The 14827-nt window shown below is 48.1% G+C and overlaps 21 non-coding genes across 21 annotated transcripts; all 21 read right to left on the bottom strand.

Annotated features, from left to right (window-relative positions):
* Positions 1 to 711: 711 nt before the first annotated feature.
* On the bottom strand, positions 712 to 785 carry trnat-cgu (transfer RNA threonine (anticodon CGU)). The gene has a single exon. It is a non-coding gene; the product is annotated as a tRNA-Thr (tRNA).
* A 537-nt stretch (positions 786 to 1322) lies between these two features.
* trnat-agu (transfer RNA threonine (anticodon AGU)) lies at positions 1323 to 1396 on the bottom strand. Its single transcript has one exon. It is a non-coding gene; the product is annotated as a tRNA-Thr (tRNA).
* Positions 1397 to 2271: 875 nt separating this feature from the next.
* Positions 2272 to 2345, bottom strand: trnat-agu (transfer RNA threonine (anticodon AGU)). The gene has a single exon. It is a non-coding gene; the product is annotated as a tRNA-Thr (tRNA).
* A 261-nt stretch (positions 2346 to 2606) lies between these two features.
* On the bottom strand, positions 2607 to 2696 carry trnar-ucu (transfer RNA arginine (anticodon UCU)). The gene is given in 2 exon segments: positions 2607 to 2642; positions 2660 to 2696. It is a non-coding gene; the product is annotated as a tRNA-Arg (tRNA).
* A 180-nt stretch (positions 2697 to 2876) lies between these two features.
* Positions 2877 to 2950, bottom strand: trnat-ugu (transfer RNA threonine (anticodon UGU)). The gene has a single exon. It is a non-coding gene; the product is annotated as a tRNA-Thr (tRNA).
* Positions 2951 to 3371: 421 nt separating this feature from the next.
* On the bottom strand, positions 3372 to 3445 carry trnat-agu (transfer RNA threonine (anticodon AGU)). Its single transcript has one exon. It is a non-coding gene; the product is annotated as a tRNA-Thr (tRNA).
* Positions 3446 to 3706: 261 nt separating this feature from the next.
* trnar-ucu (transfer RNA arginine (anticodon UCU)) lies at positions 3707 to 3796 on the bottom strand. The gene is given in 2 exon segments: positions 3707 to 3742; positions 3760 to 3796. It is a non-coding gene; the product is annotated as a tRNA-Arg (tRNA).
* A 180-nt stretch (positions 3797 to 3976) lies between these two features.
* Positions 3977 to 4050, bottom strand: trnat-ugu (transfer RNA threonine (anticodon UGU)). Its single transcript has one exon. It is a non-coding gene; the product is annotated as a tRNA-Thr (tRNA).
* Positions 4051 to 4470: 420 nt separating this feature from the next.
* On the bottom strand, positions 4471 to 4544 carry trnat-cgu (transfer RNA threonine (anticodon CGU)). The gene has a single exon. It is a non-coding gene; the product is annotated as a tRNA-Thr (tRNA).
* An 821-nt stretch (positions 4545 to 5365) lies between these two features.
* Positions 5366 to 5439, bottom strand: trnat-agu (transfer RNA threonine (anticodon AGU)). Its single transcript has one exon. It is a non-coding gene; the product is annotated as a tRNA-Thr (tRNA).
* Positions 5440 to 5700: 261 nt separating this feature from the next.
* trnar-ucu (transfer RNA arginine (anticodon UCU)) lies at positions 5701 to 5790 on the bottom strand. The gene is given in 2 exon segments: positions 5701 to 5736; positions 5754 to 5790. It is a non-coding gene; the product is annotated as a tRNA-Arg (tRNA).
* A 180-nt stretch (positions 5791 to 5970) lies between these two features.
* Positions 5971 to 6044, bottom strand: trnat-ugu (transfer RNA threonine (anticodon UGU)). The gene has a single exon. It is a non-coding gene; the product is annotated as a tRNA-Thr (tRNA).
* A 421-nt stretch (positions 6045 to 6465) lies between these two features.
* On the bottom strand, positions 6466 to 6539 carry trnat-cgu (transfer RNA threonine (anticodon CGU)). Its single transcript has one exon. It is a non-coding gene; the product is annotated as a tRNA-Thr (tRNA).
* Positions 6540 to 6800: 261 nt separating this feature from the next.
* On the bottom strand, positions 6801 to 6890 carry trnar-ucu (transfer RNA arginine (anticodon UCU)). Its single transcript is given in 2 exon segments — positions 6801 to 6836; positions 6854 to 6890. It is a non-coding gene; the product is annotated as a tRNA-Arg (tRNA).
* Positions 6891 to 7063: 173 nt separating this feature from the next.
* Positions 7064 to 7137, bottom strand: trnat-ugu (transfer RNA threonine (anticodon UGU)). Its single transcript has one exon. It is a non-coding gene; the product is annotated as a tRNA-Thr (tRNA).
* A 421-nt stretch (positions 7138 to 7558) lies between these two features.
* Positions 7559 to 7632, bottom strand: trnat-cgu (transfer RNA threonine (anticodon CGU)). Its single transcript has one exon. It is a non-coding gene; the product is annotated as a tRNA-Thr (tRNA).
* Positions 7633 to 7893: 261 nt separating this feature from the next.
* Positions 7894 to 7983, bottom strand: trnar-ucu (transfer RNA arginine (anticodon UCU)). Its single transcript is given in 2 exon segments — positions 7894 to 7929; positions 7947 to 7983. It is a non-coding gene; the product is annotated as a tRNA-Arg (tRNA).
* Positions 7984 to 8163: 180 nt separating this feature from the next.
* trnat-ugu (transfer RNA threonine (anticodon UGU)) lies at positions 8164 to 8237 on the bottom strand. The gene has a single exon. It is a non-coding gene; the product is annotated as a tRNA-Thr (tRNA).
* Positions 8238 to 8649: 412 nt separating this feature from the next.
* trnat-cgu (transfer RNA threonine (anticodon CGU)) lies at positions 8650 to 8723 on the bottom strand. The gene has a single exon. It is a non-coding gene; the product is annotated as a tRNA-Thr (tRNA).
* A 536-nt stretch (positions 8724 to 9259) lies between these two features.
* On the bottom strand, positions 9260 to 9333 carry trnat-agu (transfer RNA threonine (anticodon AGU)). Its single transcript has one exon. It is a non-coding gene; the product is annotated as a tRNA-Thr (tRNA).
* A 380-nt stretch (positions 9334 to 9713) lies between these two features.
* trnat-ugu (transfer RNA threonine (anticodon UGU)) lies at positions 9714 to 9787 on the bottom strand. The gene has a single exon. It is a non-coding gene; the product is annotated as a tRNA-Thr (tRNA).
* Positions 9788 to 14827: the final 5040 nt, after the last annotated feature.

The raw sequence follows: 14827 nt of genomic DNA, 5'->3' as shown, positions 1-14827 counted from the left end.
ATCCCCAACAAAAGACAATAGAATTCTGCATGGTCATCGCAAAAAGGAACATTTTATCCCTCTGGAAAAGCGAGGACGTACCTTCTTTTAAGACCTGGCTAGCTGAAGTAACCAGCTTATTGCATCTGGAGAGGATACGACATAGTATCTCCTTAACCTCATCATCCTTTGACCAAATGTGGCAACCTTTCCTGTCTTATCTGTCAACAATGTCCTAGAGACATTTATTTTGTGGCTGGCACTGTTTATTATTGCTATTGCTATTAATCTTATACTATTTGATTTTAATTTTTTTTTTTTTCTTCTTTTCCTTAGGGTGGGTGGGCTGGGAGTTATTTCTATACTTTTACACTCATGTTTATGTTCCTGTTGTTTACTATTTGAAAATCTATAAATAAAGTAATTAAAAAAAAAAAAAAGCACGAGCTCGGCTGTATTGTGGTGCGCAACCAAAGGCATCGCTGGGATTCGAAACGCAGGATCTCCTGTTTACTAGGCTAGCCTGGAAGCACGTTCGCCCTATGGGAAGGCGACTCAGACGATCCAGGCTTCCAGAGAAGAGGCCAGGGGTTGGCTGACTGGGCGCTGGACAGCTTTAAGGCGTTTGCCGACAACTGAGTCGGGGTCGGTTAGCAAAATTAACCACTCGCTGCCCCTGCTTGCGGTTCGCTTTCGGAAAAGCTTGCGCTTGCTAGGCTGGAACCCCACCCAAGGCACCGCTGGGATTTGAACCCAGGATCTCCTGTTTACGAGACAGGTGCGTTAACCAACTAAGCCACAGCGCCAAACCACAAGCAGGGTTATCGGGAGAGTGACTCAGAGGGTTAAAACATCCAGAGGCGGATGCTAAAAGAAAATGTCTACAAATTTCTACTGCCTGAGGGCAAAACTCCACAGTATGAGAGCTACCAGAAAGCCATGACTCTGGTGAGACTTGAACCCAAAACCATTGAATGACCTCATCTGGCAGTGACTTAGAGGATGCATGAATCAACACTTCAAACATCCTGTTGCGTGCACAGAAAGACAGGTCCTCAGGTCTGTGCACAGTGGAGGCACGCTTACTGGACTGGAGCGCCACCCCAGGCACCGTTGGGATTCGAACCTAGGATCTCCTGTGTACTACAGAGGAGCTTTAACCAACTAAGCCACGGCGCCTCCTTGGTGAGACTCGATAGCCTGGGATGCTATCCTCCAAAAGCAGGTGAGAGGGTAGTGTTGCAAGAGAAACCTCCCGAAGGTCCATAAGCTCCTCTGTGTCCCCGGTCGCCGTCCGTTTTTTGGTAAAGCACGAGCTCGGCTGTATTGTGGCACGCAACCAAAGGCACCGCTGGGATTCGAACCCAGGATCTCCTGTTTACTAGACAGGCGCTTTAACCAACTAAGCCACGGCGCCACCCCGCATGTTAGGCGAGGGGAGGGCGGCTTAGAGGATTCATGAATCAACACTTCAAACGTCCTGCTGGCTTCACTTGATGCAAGACAGTGATTGCCATACCTCACTGAATTGGATCTTGGGCATGTTTTGCTACCTTTTAAATATGATTGACATTTTTTTTTTTAAATCAATGTACGCTGAGAACAGGAGGCCTCAAAATGGTTTATGCCAGGCTGGGCCACTGAGGGCTTTTCTTAAAGATTTGTGCCCGTCCAGCTCAACCGAGTGGCACGCTGTGTGGGCACAAAGACAGGTCCTCAGGTCTTTGCACGGTTCAAAAACAGAGCGTCGCCGGGGTCCCCATTCAAACGCGAGGCCAGAGACAGCCACCGGTGGAAAGGAACCGCTGGAATTCGAACCCAGGATCTCCTGTTCACAAGATAGGCGCTTTGACCAGCTAAGCCACGGCGCCTCCTCGGTGGGATCCGTTAGCCTGCGATGCTATCCTCCAAAAGCAGGTGAGAGGGTAGTGTTGCAAGAGAAACCTCCCGCAGTCCACAAGCGCCTCTATGTCGCCATTCGCCGTCCGTTTTTTGGTAAAGCACGAGCTCGGCTGTATTGTGGTGCGCAACCAAAGGCATCGCTGGGATTCGAAACGCAGGATCTCCTGTTTACTAGGCTAGCCTGGAAGCACGTTCGCCCTACGGGAAGGCGACTCAGACGATCCAGGCTTCCAGAGAAGAGGCCAGGGGTTGGCTGACTGGGCGCTGGACAGCTTTAAGGCGTTTGCCGACAACTGAGTCGGGGTCGGTTAGCAAAATTAACCACTCGCTGCCCCTGCTTGCGGGTCGCTTTCGGAAAAGCTTGCGCTTGCTGGGCTGGAACCCCGCCCAAGGCACCGCTGGGATTTGAACCCAGGATCTCCTGTTTACTAGACAGGCGCTTTAACCAACTAAGCCATGGCGCCACACCGCATGCTAGGCGAGGGGAGGGCGGCTTAGAGGATTCATGAATCAACACTTCGAACGTCCTGCTGCCTTCACTTGATGCAAGACAGTGATTGCCATACCTCACTGAATTGGATCCTGGGCATGTTTTGCTACCTTTTAAATATGATTGACATTTTGTTTTTAAATCAATGTACGCTGAGAACAGGAGGCCTCAAAATGGTTTCTGCTGTCCGAGAGCAACACTGCGCAGTACGGGCTTAACAAAATGCCGAAAAGCACAACTCTGGTGGGACTCGAACCCACAACCTTTGAATGGCCTCATCTGGCAGTCTAGAAGTCCAATGCGCTATCCATTGCGCCACAGAGCCCGTCGGTATGCCAGGCTGGGCCACTGAGGGCTTTTCTTAAAGATTTGTGCCCGTCCAGCTCAACCGAGTGGCACGCTGTGTGGGCAGAAAGACAGGTCCTCAGGTCTTTGCACGATTCAAAAACAGAACGTCGCCGGGGTCCCCATTCAACAGCGAGGCCAGAGACAGCCACCGGTGGAAAGGCACCGCTGGGATTCGAACCCAGGATCTCCTGTTTACAAGACAGGCGCTTTGACCAGCTAAGCCACGGCGCCTCCTCGGTGGGACCCGTTAGCCTGCGATGCTATCCTCCAAAAGCAGGTGAGAGGGTAGTGTTGCAAGAGAAACCTCCCGCGGTCCACAAGCTCCTCTATGTCGCCATTCGCCGTCCGTTTTTTGGTAAAGCACGAGCTCGGCTGTATTGTGGTGCGCAACCAAAGGCATCGCTGGGATTCGAAACGCAGGATCTCCTGTTTACTAGGCTAGCCTGGAAGCACGTTCGCCCTACGGGAAGGCGACTCAGACGATCCAGGCTTCCAGAGAAGAGGCCAGGGGTTGGCTGACTGGGCGCTGGACAGCTTTAAGGCGTTTGCCGACAACTGAGTCGGGGTCGGTTAGCAAAATTAACCACTCGCTGCCCCTGCTTGCGGGTCGCTTTCGGAAAAGCTTGCGCTTGCTGGGCTGGAACCTCGCCCAAGGCACCGCTGGGATTTGAACCCAGGATCTCCTGTTTACTAGACAGGCGCTTTAACCAACTAAGCCACGGCGCCACACCGCATGCTAGGCGAGGGGAGGGCGGCTTAGAGGATTCATGAATCAACACTTCGAACGTCCTGCTGCCTTCACTTGATGCAAGACAGTGATTGCCATACCTCACTGAATTGGATCCTGGGCATGTTTTGCTACCTTTTAAATATGATTGACATTTTTTTTTTAAATCAATGTACGCTGAGAACAGGAGGCCTCAAAATGGTTTTTGCATTCCGAGAGCAACACTGCGCAGTACGGGCTTAACAAAATGCCAAAAAGCACGACTCTGGTGGGACTCGAACCCACAACCTTTGAATGGCCTCATCTGGCAGTCTAGAAGTCCAATGCGCTATCCATTGCGCCACAGAGCCCGTCGGTATGCCAGGCTGGGCCACTGAGGGCTTTTCTTAAAGATTTGTGCCCGTCCAGCTCAAACGAGTGGCACGCTGTGTGGGCAGAAAGACAGGTCCTCAGGTCTTTGCACGGTTCAAAAACACAGCGTCGCCGGGGTCCCCATTCAACAGCGAGGCCAGAGACAGCCACCGGTGGAAAGGCACCGCTGGGATTCGAACCCAGGATCTCCTGTTTACAAGACAGGCGCTTTGACCAGCTAAGCCACGGCGCCTCCTCGGTGAGACCCGTTAGCCTGCGATGCTATCCTCCAAAAGCAGGTGAGAGGGTAGTGTTGCAAGAGAAACCACCCGCGGTCCACAAGCTCCTCTGTGTCGCCATTCGCCGTCCGTTTTTTGGTAAAGCACGAGCTCGGCTGTATTGTGGTGCGCAACCAAAGGCATCGCTGGGATTCGAAACGCAGTATCTCCTGTTTACTAGACTAGCCTGGAAGCACGTTCGCCCTACGGGAAGGCGACTCAGACGATCCAGGCTTCTAGAGAAGAGGCCAGGGGTTGGCTGACTGGGCGCTGGACAGCTTTAAGGCGTTTGCCGACAACTGAGTCGGGGCGGTTAGCAAAATTAACCACTCGCTGCCTCTGCTTGCGGGACGCTTTCGGAAAAAAATGCGCTTGCTGGGCTGGAATCCCGCCCAAGGCACCACTGGGATTTGAACCCGGGACCTCCTGTTTACGAGACAGGCACTTTATCCAACTAAGCCACGGCGCCAAACCACAAGCAGGGTTATCGGGAGAGTGACTCAGAGGGTTAAAACATCCAGAGCCGGATGCTGAAAGAAAATGTATACAAATTTCTACTGCCTGAGGGCAAAACTCCACAGTATGAGAGCTACCAGAAAGCCACGACTCTGGTGAGACTTGAACCCACAACCTTTGAATGACCTCATCTGGCAGTGACTTAGAGGATGCATGAATCAACACTTCAAACATCCTGCTGCGTGCGCAGAAAGACAGGTCCTCAGGTCTGTGCACAGTGGAGGCACGCTTACTGGACTGGAGCGCCACCCCAGGCACCGTTGGGATTCGAACCTAGGATCTTCTGTGTACTACAGAGGAGCTTTAACCAACTAAGCCACAGCGCCTCCTCGGTGAGACTCGATAGCCTGGGATGCTATCCTGCAAAAGCAGGTGAGAGGGTAGTGTTGCAAGAGAAACCTCCCGCGGTCCACAAGCTCCTCTGTGTCCCCATTCGCCGTCCGTTTTTTGGTAAAGCACGAGCTCGGCTGTATTGTGGCGCGCAACCAAAGGCACCACTGGGATTCGAACCCAGGATCGCTGGGTGGGCAGAAAGACAAGTCCTCAGGTCTTTGCACGGTTCAAAAACAGATCGTCGCTGGGGTCCCCATTCAACAGCGAGGCCAGAGACAGCCACCGGTGGAAAGGCACCGCTGCGATGCTATCCTCCAAAAGCAGGTGAGAGGGTAGAGTTACAAGAGAATCCTCCCACGGTCCACAAGCTCCTCTGTGTCCCCGTTCGCCGTCCGTTTTTTGGTAAAGCACGAGCTCGGCTGTATTGTGGCACGCAACCAAAGGCACCGCTGGGATTCGAACCCAGGATCTCCTGTTTACTAGACAGGCGCTTTAACCAACTAAGCCACGGCGCCACCCCGCATGCTAGGCGAGGGGAGGGCGTCTTAGAGGATTCATGACTCAACACTTCGAACGTCCTGCTGCCTTCACTTGATGCAAGACAGTGATTGCCATACCTCACTGAATTGAGTCTTGGGCATGTTTTGCTACCTTTTAAATATGATTGACATTTTTTTTTTAAATCAATGTACGCTGAGAACAGGAGGCCTCAAAATGGTTTCTGCTGTCCGAGAGCAACACTGCGCAGTACGGGCTTAACAAAATGCCAAAAAGCACGACTCTGGTGGGACTCGAACCCACAACCTTTGAATGGCCTCATCTGGCAGTCTAGAAGTCCAATGCGCTATCCATTGCACCACAGAGCCCGTCGGTATGCCAGGCTGGGCCACTGAGGGCTTTTCTTAAAGATTTGTGCCCGTCCAGCTCAACCGAGTGGCACGCTGTGTGGGCAGAAAGACAGGTCCTCAGGTCTTTGCACGGTTCAAAAACAGAACGTCGCCGGGGTCCCCATTCAACAGCGAGGCCAGAGACAGCCACTGGTGGAAAGGCACCGCTGGGATTCGAACCCAGGATCTCCTGTTTACAAGACAGGCGCTTTGACCAGCTAAGCCACGGCGCCTCCTCGGTGAGACCCGTTAGCCTGCGATGCTATCCTCCAAAAGCAGGTGAGAGGGTAGTGTTGCAAGAGAAACCTCCCGCGGTCCACAAGCTCCTCTGTGTCGCCATTCGCCGTCCGTTTTTTGGTAAAGCACGAGCTCGGCTGTATTGTGGTGCGCAACCAAAGGCATCGCTGGGATTCGAAACGCAGTATCTCCTGTTTACTAGACTAGCCTGGAAGCACGTTCGCCCTACGGGAAGGCGACTCAGACGATCCAGGCTTCCAGAGAAGAGGCCAGGGGTTGGCTGACTGGGCGCTGGACAGCTTTAAGGCGTTTGCCGACAACTGAGTCGGGGTCGGTTAGCAAAATTAACCACTCGCTGCCCCTGCTTGCGGGTCGCTTTCGGAAAAGCTTGCGCTTGCTGGGCTGGAACCCCGCCCAAGGCACCGCTGGGATTTGAACCCAGGATCTCCTGTTTACGAGACAGGCGCTTTAACCAACTAAGCCACGGCGCCACCCCGCATGCTAGGCGAGGGGAGGGCGTCTTAGAGGATTCATGACTCAACACTTCGAACGTCCTGCTGCCTTCACTTGATGCAAGACAGTGATTGCCATACCTCACTGGATTGAGTCTTGGGCATGTTTTGCTACCTTTTAAATATGATTGACATTTTTTTTTTAAATCAATGTACGCTGAGAACAGGAGGCCTCAAAATGGTTTCTGCTGTCCGAGAGCAACACTGCGCAGTACGGGCTTAACAAAATGCCAAAAAGCACGACTCTGGTGGGACTCGAACCCACAACCTTTGAATGGCCTCATCTGGCAGTCTAGAAGTCCAATGCGCTATCCATTGCGCCACAGAGCCCTTCGGTATGCCAGGCTGGGCCACTGAGGGCTTTTCTTAAAGATTTGTGCCCGTCCAGCTCAACCGAGTGGCACGCTGTGTGGGCAGAAAGACAGGTCCTCAGGTCTTTGCACGGTTCAAAAACAGAAGGGGTCCCCATTCAACAGCGAGGCCAGAGACAGCCACTGGTGGAAAGGCACCGCTGGGATTCGAACCCAGGATCTCCTGTTTACAAGACAGGCGCTTTGACCAGCTAAGCCACGGCGCCTCCTCGGTGAGACCCGTTAGCCTGCGATGCTATCCTCCAAAAGCAGGTGAGAGGGTAGTGTTGCAAGAGAAACCTCCCGCGGTCCACAAGCTCCTCTGTGTCGCCATTCGCCGTCCGTTTTTTGGTAAAGCACGAGCTCGGCTGTATTGTGGTGCGCAACCAAAGGCATCGCTGGGATTCGAAACGCAGTATCTCCTGTTTACTAGACTAGCCTGGAAGCACGTTCGCCCTACGGGAAGGCGACTCAGACGATCCAGGCTTCCAGAGAAGAGGCCAGGGGTTGGCTGACTGGGCGCTGGACAGCTTTAAGGCGTTTGCCGACAACTGAGTCGGGGTCGGTTAGCAAAATTAACCACTCGCTGCCCCTGCTTGCGGGTCGCTTTCGGAAAAGCTTGCGCTTGCTGGGCTGGAACCCCGCCAAAGGCACCGCTGGGATTTGAACCCAGGATCTCCTGTTTACGAGACAGGCGCTTTAACCAACTAAGCCACGGCGCCACACCGCATGCTAGGCGAGGGGAGGGCGGCTTAGAGGATTCATGAATCAACACTTCGAACGTCCTGCTGCCTTCACTTGATGCAAGACAGTGATTGCCATACCTCACTGAATCGGATCCTGGGCATGTTTTGCTACCTTTTAAATATGATTGACATTTTTTTTTTAAATCAATGTACGCTGAGAACAGGAGGCCTCAAAATGGTTTCTGCTGTCCGAGAGCAACACTGCGCAGTACGGGCTTAACAAAATGCCGAAAAGCACGACTCTGGTGGGACTCGAACCCACAACCTTTGAATGGCCTCACCTGGCAGTCTAGAAGTCCAATGCGCTATCCATTGCGCCACAGAGCCCGTCGGTATGCCAGGCTGGGCCACTGAGGGCTTTTCTTAAAGATTTGTGCCCGTCCAGCTCAACCGAGTGGCACGCTGTGTGGGCAGAAAGACAGGTCCTCAGGTCTTTGCACGGTTCAAAAACAGAACGTCGCCGGGGTCCCCATTCAACAGCGAGGCCAGAGACAGCCACTGGTGGAAAGGCACCGCTGGGATTCGAACCCAGGATCTCCTGTTTACAAGACAGGCGCTTTGACCAGCTAAGCCACGGCGCCTCCTCGGTGAGACCCGTTAGCCTGCGATGCTATCCTCCAAAAGCAGGTGAGAGGGTAGTGTTGCAAGAGAAACCTCCCGCGGTCCACAAGCTCCTCTGTGTCGCCATTCGCCGTCCGTTTTTTGGTAAAGCACGAGCTCGGCTGTATTGTGGTGCGCAACCAAAGGCATCGCTGGGATTCGAAACGCAGTATCTCCTGTTTACTAGACTAGCCTGGAAGCACGTTCGCCCTACGGGAAGGCGACTCAGACGATCCAGGCTTCCAGAGAAGAGGCCAGGGGTTGGCTGACTGGGCGCTGGACAGCTTTAAGGCGTTTTGAGTCGGGGTCGGTTAGCAAAATTAACCACTCGCTGCCCCTGCTTGCGGGACGCTTTTGGAAAAAAATGCGCTTGCTGGGCTGGAATCCCGCCCAAGGCACCACTGGGATTTGAACCCAGGACCTCCTGTTTACGAGACAGGCGCTTTAACCAACTAAGCCACGGCGCCAAACCACAAGCAGGGTTATCGGGAGAGTGACTCAGAGGGTTAAAACATCCAGAGCCGGATGCTGAAAGAAAATGTATACAAATTTCTACTGCCTGAGGGCAAAACTCCACAGTATGAGAGCTACCAGAAAGCCACGACTCTGGTGAGACTTGAACCCAAAACCATTGATTGATCTCATCTGGCAGTGACTTAGAGGATGCATGAATCAACACTTCAAACATCCTGTTGCGTGCACAGAAAGACAGGTCCTCAGGTCTGTGCACAGTGGAGGCACGCTTACTGGACTGGAGCGCCACCCCAGGCACCGTTGGGATTCGAACCTAGGATCTCCTGTGTACTACAGAGGAGCTTTAACCAACTAAGCCACAGCGCCTCCTCGGTGAGACTCGATAGCCTGGGATGCTATCCTCCAAAAGCAGGTGAGAGGGTAGTGTTGCAAGAGAAACCTCCCGCGGTCCACAAGCTCCTTTGTGTCCCCGTTCGCCTTCCGTTCTTTGGTAAAGCACGAGCTCGGCTGTATTGTGGCACGCAACCAAAGGCACCGCTGGGACTCGAACCCAGGATCTCCTGTTTACTAGACAGGCGCTTTAACCAACTAATCCACGGCGCCACCCCGCATGCTAGGCGAGGGGAGGGCGGCTTAGAGGATTCATGAATCAACACTTCGAACGTCCTGCTGCCTTCACTTGATGCAAGACAGTGATTGCCATACCTCACTGAATTGGATCTTGGGCATGTTTTGCTACCTTTTAAATATGATTGACATTTTTTTTTTTAAATCAATGTACGCTGAGAACAGGAGGCCTCAAAATGGTTTATGCCAGGCTGGGCCACTGAGGGCTTTTCTTAAAGATTTGTGCCCGTCCAGCTCAACCGAGTGGCACGCTGTGTGGGCACAAAGACAGGTCCTCAGGTCTTTGCACGGTTCATAAACAGAGCGTCGCCGGGGTCCCCATTCAAACGAGAGGCCAGAGACAGCCACCGGTGGAAAGGCACCGCTGGAATTCGAACCCAGGATTTCCTGTTTACAAGATAGGCGCTTTGACCAGCTAAGCCACGGCGCCTCCTCGGTGGGACCCGTTAGCCTGCGATGCTATCCTCCAAAAGCAGGTGAGAGGGTAGTGTTGCAAGAGAAACCTCCCGCGGTCCACAAGCTCCTCTGTGTCGCCATTCGCTGTCCGTTTATTGGTAAAGCACGAGCTCGGCTGTATTGTGGTGCGCAACCAAAGGCATCGCTGGGATTCGAAACGCAGGATCTCCTGTTTACTAGACTAGCCTGGAAGCACGTTCGCCCTATGGGAAGGCGACTCAGACGATCCAGGCTTCCAGAGAAGAGGCAAGGGGTTGGCTGACTCGGCGCTGGACAGCTTTAAAGAGCTGGCTGTCTGGTGCAGTCATAACAACCTGGAGCTCAACACGCTCAAGACTGTGGAGGTGCCAACCTGCAACTTATACAGTATAAAGTACTTCATAGATTTCATCTAACTGGACGCAAACTATTCAAAATGGGTTTTACTTCAGAAATATGCACTCATTGTACACAAAACACTCCAGACACCTATTTTCACGCCATTTGGCATTGCACCTCAGTTAAAACATTTTGGGAAAACATAACTGGCTCACTATCAAATCTTCTGGGATGTCACGTCCCACTATCTCCCTCCCTCTGTTTACTAGGCGACATATCACTAACCAACTTAAATAATACAAACACTCAATTGCTCTTAGTGGCCCTAACTATCGCCAAGAAAACTATCCTCATGAACTGGAAATCAAGGAATACTATACATATTGCATCTTGGAAAAACTTACTAATAGAGTACATATCCATGGATAACCAGTTCACTTCAATCACAAAAAATACATCAGAATTACACTCCTCTTGGTTATCTCTTGTAAACTTCCAACAATCATGAACCCACTCACCACTTTTTGTCTGAAACCACCATCTGAATTACAACCCTCTTGGTTAAATCTCATAAACAAGCTGACCCTCTTTGTCTGAAGCCACCCTCAACCATACAACTTCATCAATATCTAGAAGAAAAGAAAAATAAATAAATAAATAATAATTGAGGGGGTAAAGAGGGTTAAGAGGAGGTAGCAACATTGTTGTAATATCACACCTAATTAAGTATTTAAGTTTATTTAAATTATTAACATTACACACTATTATTATCATTATTAATATAAGTATAATTTTTATTTTTTTTTTATTTTTTTTCTCTTATTCAAGCTCGCTCTCTCTTTTCTTCAACTCTCTTCCTAACACCACATCTACCCCCCCCCCCCTTTTATTTTGTATTTGTTTATTAATTTTTATTTATTTTTTTCTCCCCTGTTTTCTCCTTTTCTGCCTCTGGGCCCCAGTTGGCTGTGACATCTGTGACCCTGTTCTATGTGGCTCGGATTGGCTGCAGGTGGGTGCACTGGGAGGCCGGGGTCCTTTTACCTTCAGATTACCACTTTATTGCCACTGATTAGCACTACATGTCTGGCTTTTTAATGCTTTATACATTAGTTGACATACACATACATATACATCATGAAGAGAAAAAAAAAAAAAAAAAATTCCACATAGGGTAAGTGTGACTGCACAGGGATAGTCCCACGCTGCACGTCACACTTTTCTTTTAATGCATCTCACATTAGTTGAACATTCATCTATCACAAATAAAAAGGGTTAAATATTAAAAAATAAAAGTACAAACAAATAGGGTAAGCTGGACATGTGTGCATGGTGGCCCGGGGGTGGGAGTTAGGGCCCTGTGCCTCCACGGCACCTCTACTAGATGGCCGTCCGGGTGACGTGAGCAGGGGATTAACTGGGCAGCTGTGTAATAACTCAATAGTGTTTTTTTTTTTTGTTTTTTGTAATGTATATATATGTATATATATATTTATAATAATAAGGAATACCTTATTTTTATTTTATTTTATAGATATTCTATTTATATATCCTATATATTACTAAATTACTATATTAATAGAATTGCCCTCTTCTTGATCCTAAAACCTCCCCTCATTCTTGATTAAAGTAGTTCATTTAAAATGTTATTATTATTATTATTATCATTACTATTATTATTAATATTATTATTACTGCCATTTATCATCTTCCTCACCCTGACCACTGAGTACCATTCACACCCTCCATCCTCTAATTTTTGTTAATACTACTATCATCATTTTTATTATTTTTATTATTATGTCTGTGGTACTTTTCTACATGTTCCCTTGTGTTCCAACCTCGACACAGTTATAATTACCACTTACACGCACACTCACATGCACACACAAATCATGTTTACAGTCATGTATGTTTTGTTGGCCTTTGATGTATCACCTGTAAATAGTATATTTGTTGGCAATATAAAAAAAAAAAAAAAAAAAAAAAAGACTGTGGAGGTGATCGTTGACTTCATGAGAAACCCCCCTGCTCTCCCCTACTCACCATCATGAACAGCACTGTCAACACAGTGGAGTCATTCAGGTTCCTATGCAACACCATCTCCCAGGACCTGAAGTGGGACATTCACATAGACTCCATTGTGAAAAAGGCCCAGCAGGGACTGTACTTCCTCCGCCAGCTGAGGAAGCTCAACCTGCCACAGGAACTGCTGAAATAGTTCTACTCTGCCATCGTTGAATCCGTCCTCTGCACTTCAATTACTGTCTGGTTAAGTTCAGCTACCAATTCTGATCTCAGAAGACTACATCGCATAGTCCAGACTGCTGAGTGAATCATTGGTATAACCCTTCCTACCCTTCAAGATCTCTACTTATCCAGAGTGTGCAAAAGGGCTGGCAAAATCACTCTGGACCCCTCACATCCAGCACACTCACTCTTTGAACTGTTACCATCTAGTTGGTGCTACAGAGATCTGACCACCAAGATGACCAGACACCGGAACAGTTTCTTTCCCCAGGCAATCCATCTTATGAACACTTGTCAGTAAACGTGAAACATGCAGCACTATTGTACACTTCATTAATCTATTCAGTATTTAACACCATACCTACTTACATCCAAATTTGCACCTACTATACCTGTACATAGTAATGGCATATTCTGTTTATTGTGTTTTTGCTATTTTTCACTTTGTCTTGTGTACTTGTATATTGTTCTTTTTTTATAATCTATGTCTTGTCTTTTCACTGTCACTCAGGTGCACTGTTGAACTGCTGTCACTAAAACAAATTCATAGTATGTGTAAACATACCTGGCAATAAAGCTCATTCTGATTCTGATAATGTATTAGAGCATGTAGCTTGATCAGAATCGGAAAGGGACATTAATCTACAAGGCAGAATCAGAGACTCATGTAATTTGTGCACAAGAGTTTTATTAATTAAGGACTAACCCATGACTAATCTAAACAAACAAACAAACATACAATCACTCATACATAGAGGAAGGGCAAGTCAGATTGGATAAATTGAGACATTAGAGAAACAAGAAAAATGACTATGAAAAGAGTCAGTTAGCCAACTAAATGAAACCATCAGTGTCATTTTACAACGGGGTTTACAAATTTAACTAAACCTCTAGTTAAATGTATGATACTTGTATTTCCTTGGTCGTTGACGAGCGTTTTGATGCAGTCTCGGATGAAAGTCTTAATGGTTTCAAGGTTTTGGACTTGGGATCACGTTTTTCCATGTTTGAAGAGCGATGAATTCCAAAGTTGTCCTGACTCTGAGGTGATTGGGAGTTTCTTCCAACGTGAAAAGTGAAGAAGAATGATGAGCTGAGAGAGAGAGAGAGACCCAGCTGAAATCCTGTGATCTTTGGGGAATGAAAAGACAAGGCTGCAGGGCCTGGCACAGGCTTAGGGTTCTGGAGAGTTCTATCTCATCTTCCTAGGAGTTCAAGGCCTGCCAGGCGCAGAAGCATCGGCTCTGGGACTTATCAACCAGAAGATGGAAAGGTGATGACACATGGGACTAAAAGAACCGAGAAAAGCCTGGAGAACTGAGGCAAGTCACTGTGTGAAGCCTTTATCTTCTTGGAGGGAAAGTTTACAACTCTTTGTGAGAATGGTATTGGGATTGGTTGTTAATGCAAAAACTACTAAGGTTTCTTAAAACACTAATATGTTGCATAGGTATCAAAAGATAACAAACTATGTTTTAGATCATCAAAATACAAATATAAGGAGACCAAATGTGTTATATGTGTAGTTATACTATGCATGGATTTATCATAACACATTAATAAAAACATTACACAATACTAAAGAAACAGTAATAACATACACAATGATCTAAGGATATGCGTGTTCATTTACAGAAAGTTTTTTTCAAAGAATTAATAGAAGTCAGTTCCTATGGCAGTATGTGTCCCTTTTTTTTTTTTTTTTTTTTTTTTTTTTTTTTTGAGTATTAGTTGGAATTATTTAAATTCTCTCTACGTACTTTAGAGTTGTAAAGATTATCTGGTCTGGCAGTGTGTGTCTGATTGGTCCTGACCCTACATTGTTTTTTTCTTCCGAGCAACACATAGGCAACATATAATGACAGTTTGTAGAGTAATTTACAACAGCTTCAGATGTAGCTCAACCAATCAGAATTTTTATACATTTTGGTTAAAACTCTTTCCACACTGAGGGGATCTGTCAGCCTTCTCTCTATTGTGGATCTTCATGTGGTTGTAAAGGTGTCCTTGTTGACTGAAACTCTTTCCACACTGTTTGCATGTGTAAGGCTTCTCTCCAGTGTGAATTCTCATGTGAATATTAAGGTATCCTTTACAAGAGAAACTCTTTCCACACTGTTGGCAGATGAAACGCCTCTCTCCTGTGTGAATTTCCATGTGGACTTTAAGGGATGCTTTTTGAATGAAACTCTTTCCACACTGTTGGCAGATGAAAGACTTTTCTCCTGTGTGAATTTTCATATGGACTTTAAGGTTTGTATTTTGACTGAAACTCTTTCCACACTGTTGGCAGATGAAAGGCTTCTCTCCAGTGTGAATTTTCATGTGGTCTTTAAGGTGTCCTTTTCGAGTGAAACTCTTTCCACACTGTTGGCAGATGAAACGCCTCTCTCCAGTGTGAATTTTCATGTGGACTTTAAATTCTCCTTGTTCATTGAAACTGTTT

Source organism: Garra rufa, chromosome 1 (genome assembly GCF_049309525.1).
Source record: "Garra rufa chromosome 1, GarRuf1.0, whole genome shotgun sequence".
Lineage (NCBI taxonomy): Eukaryota > Metazoa > Chordata > Actinopteri > Cypriniformes > Cyprinidae > Garra > Garra rufa.
Note: the sequence above shows the minus strand (reverse complement) of the source record. Positions and strands in the feature narration are given on the sequence as shown.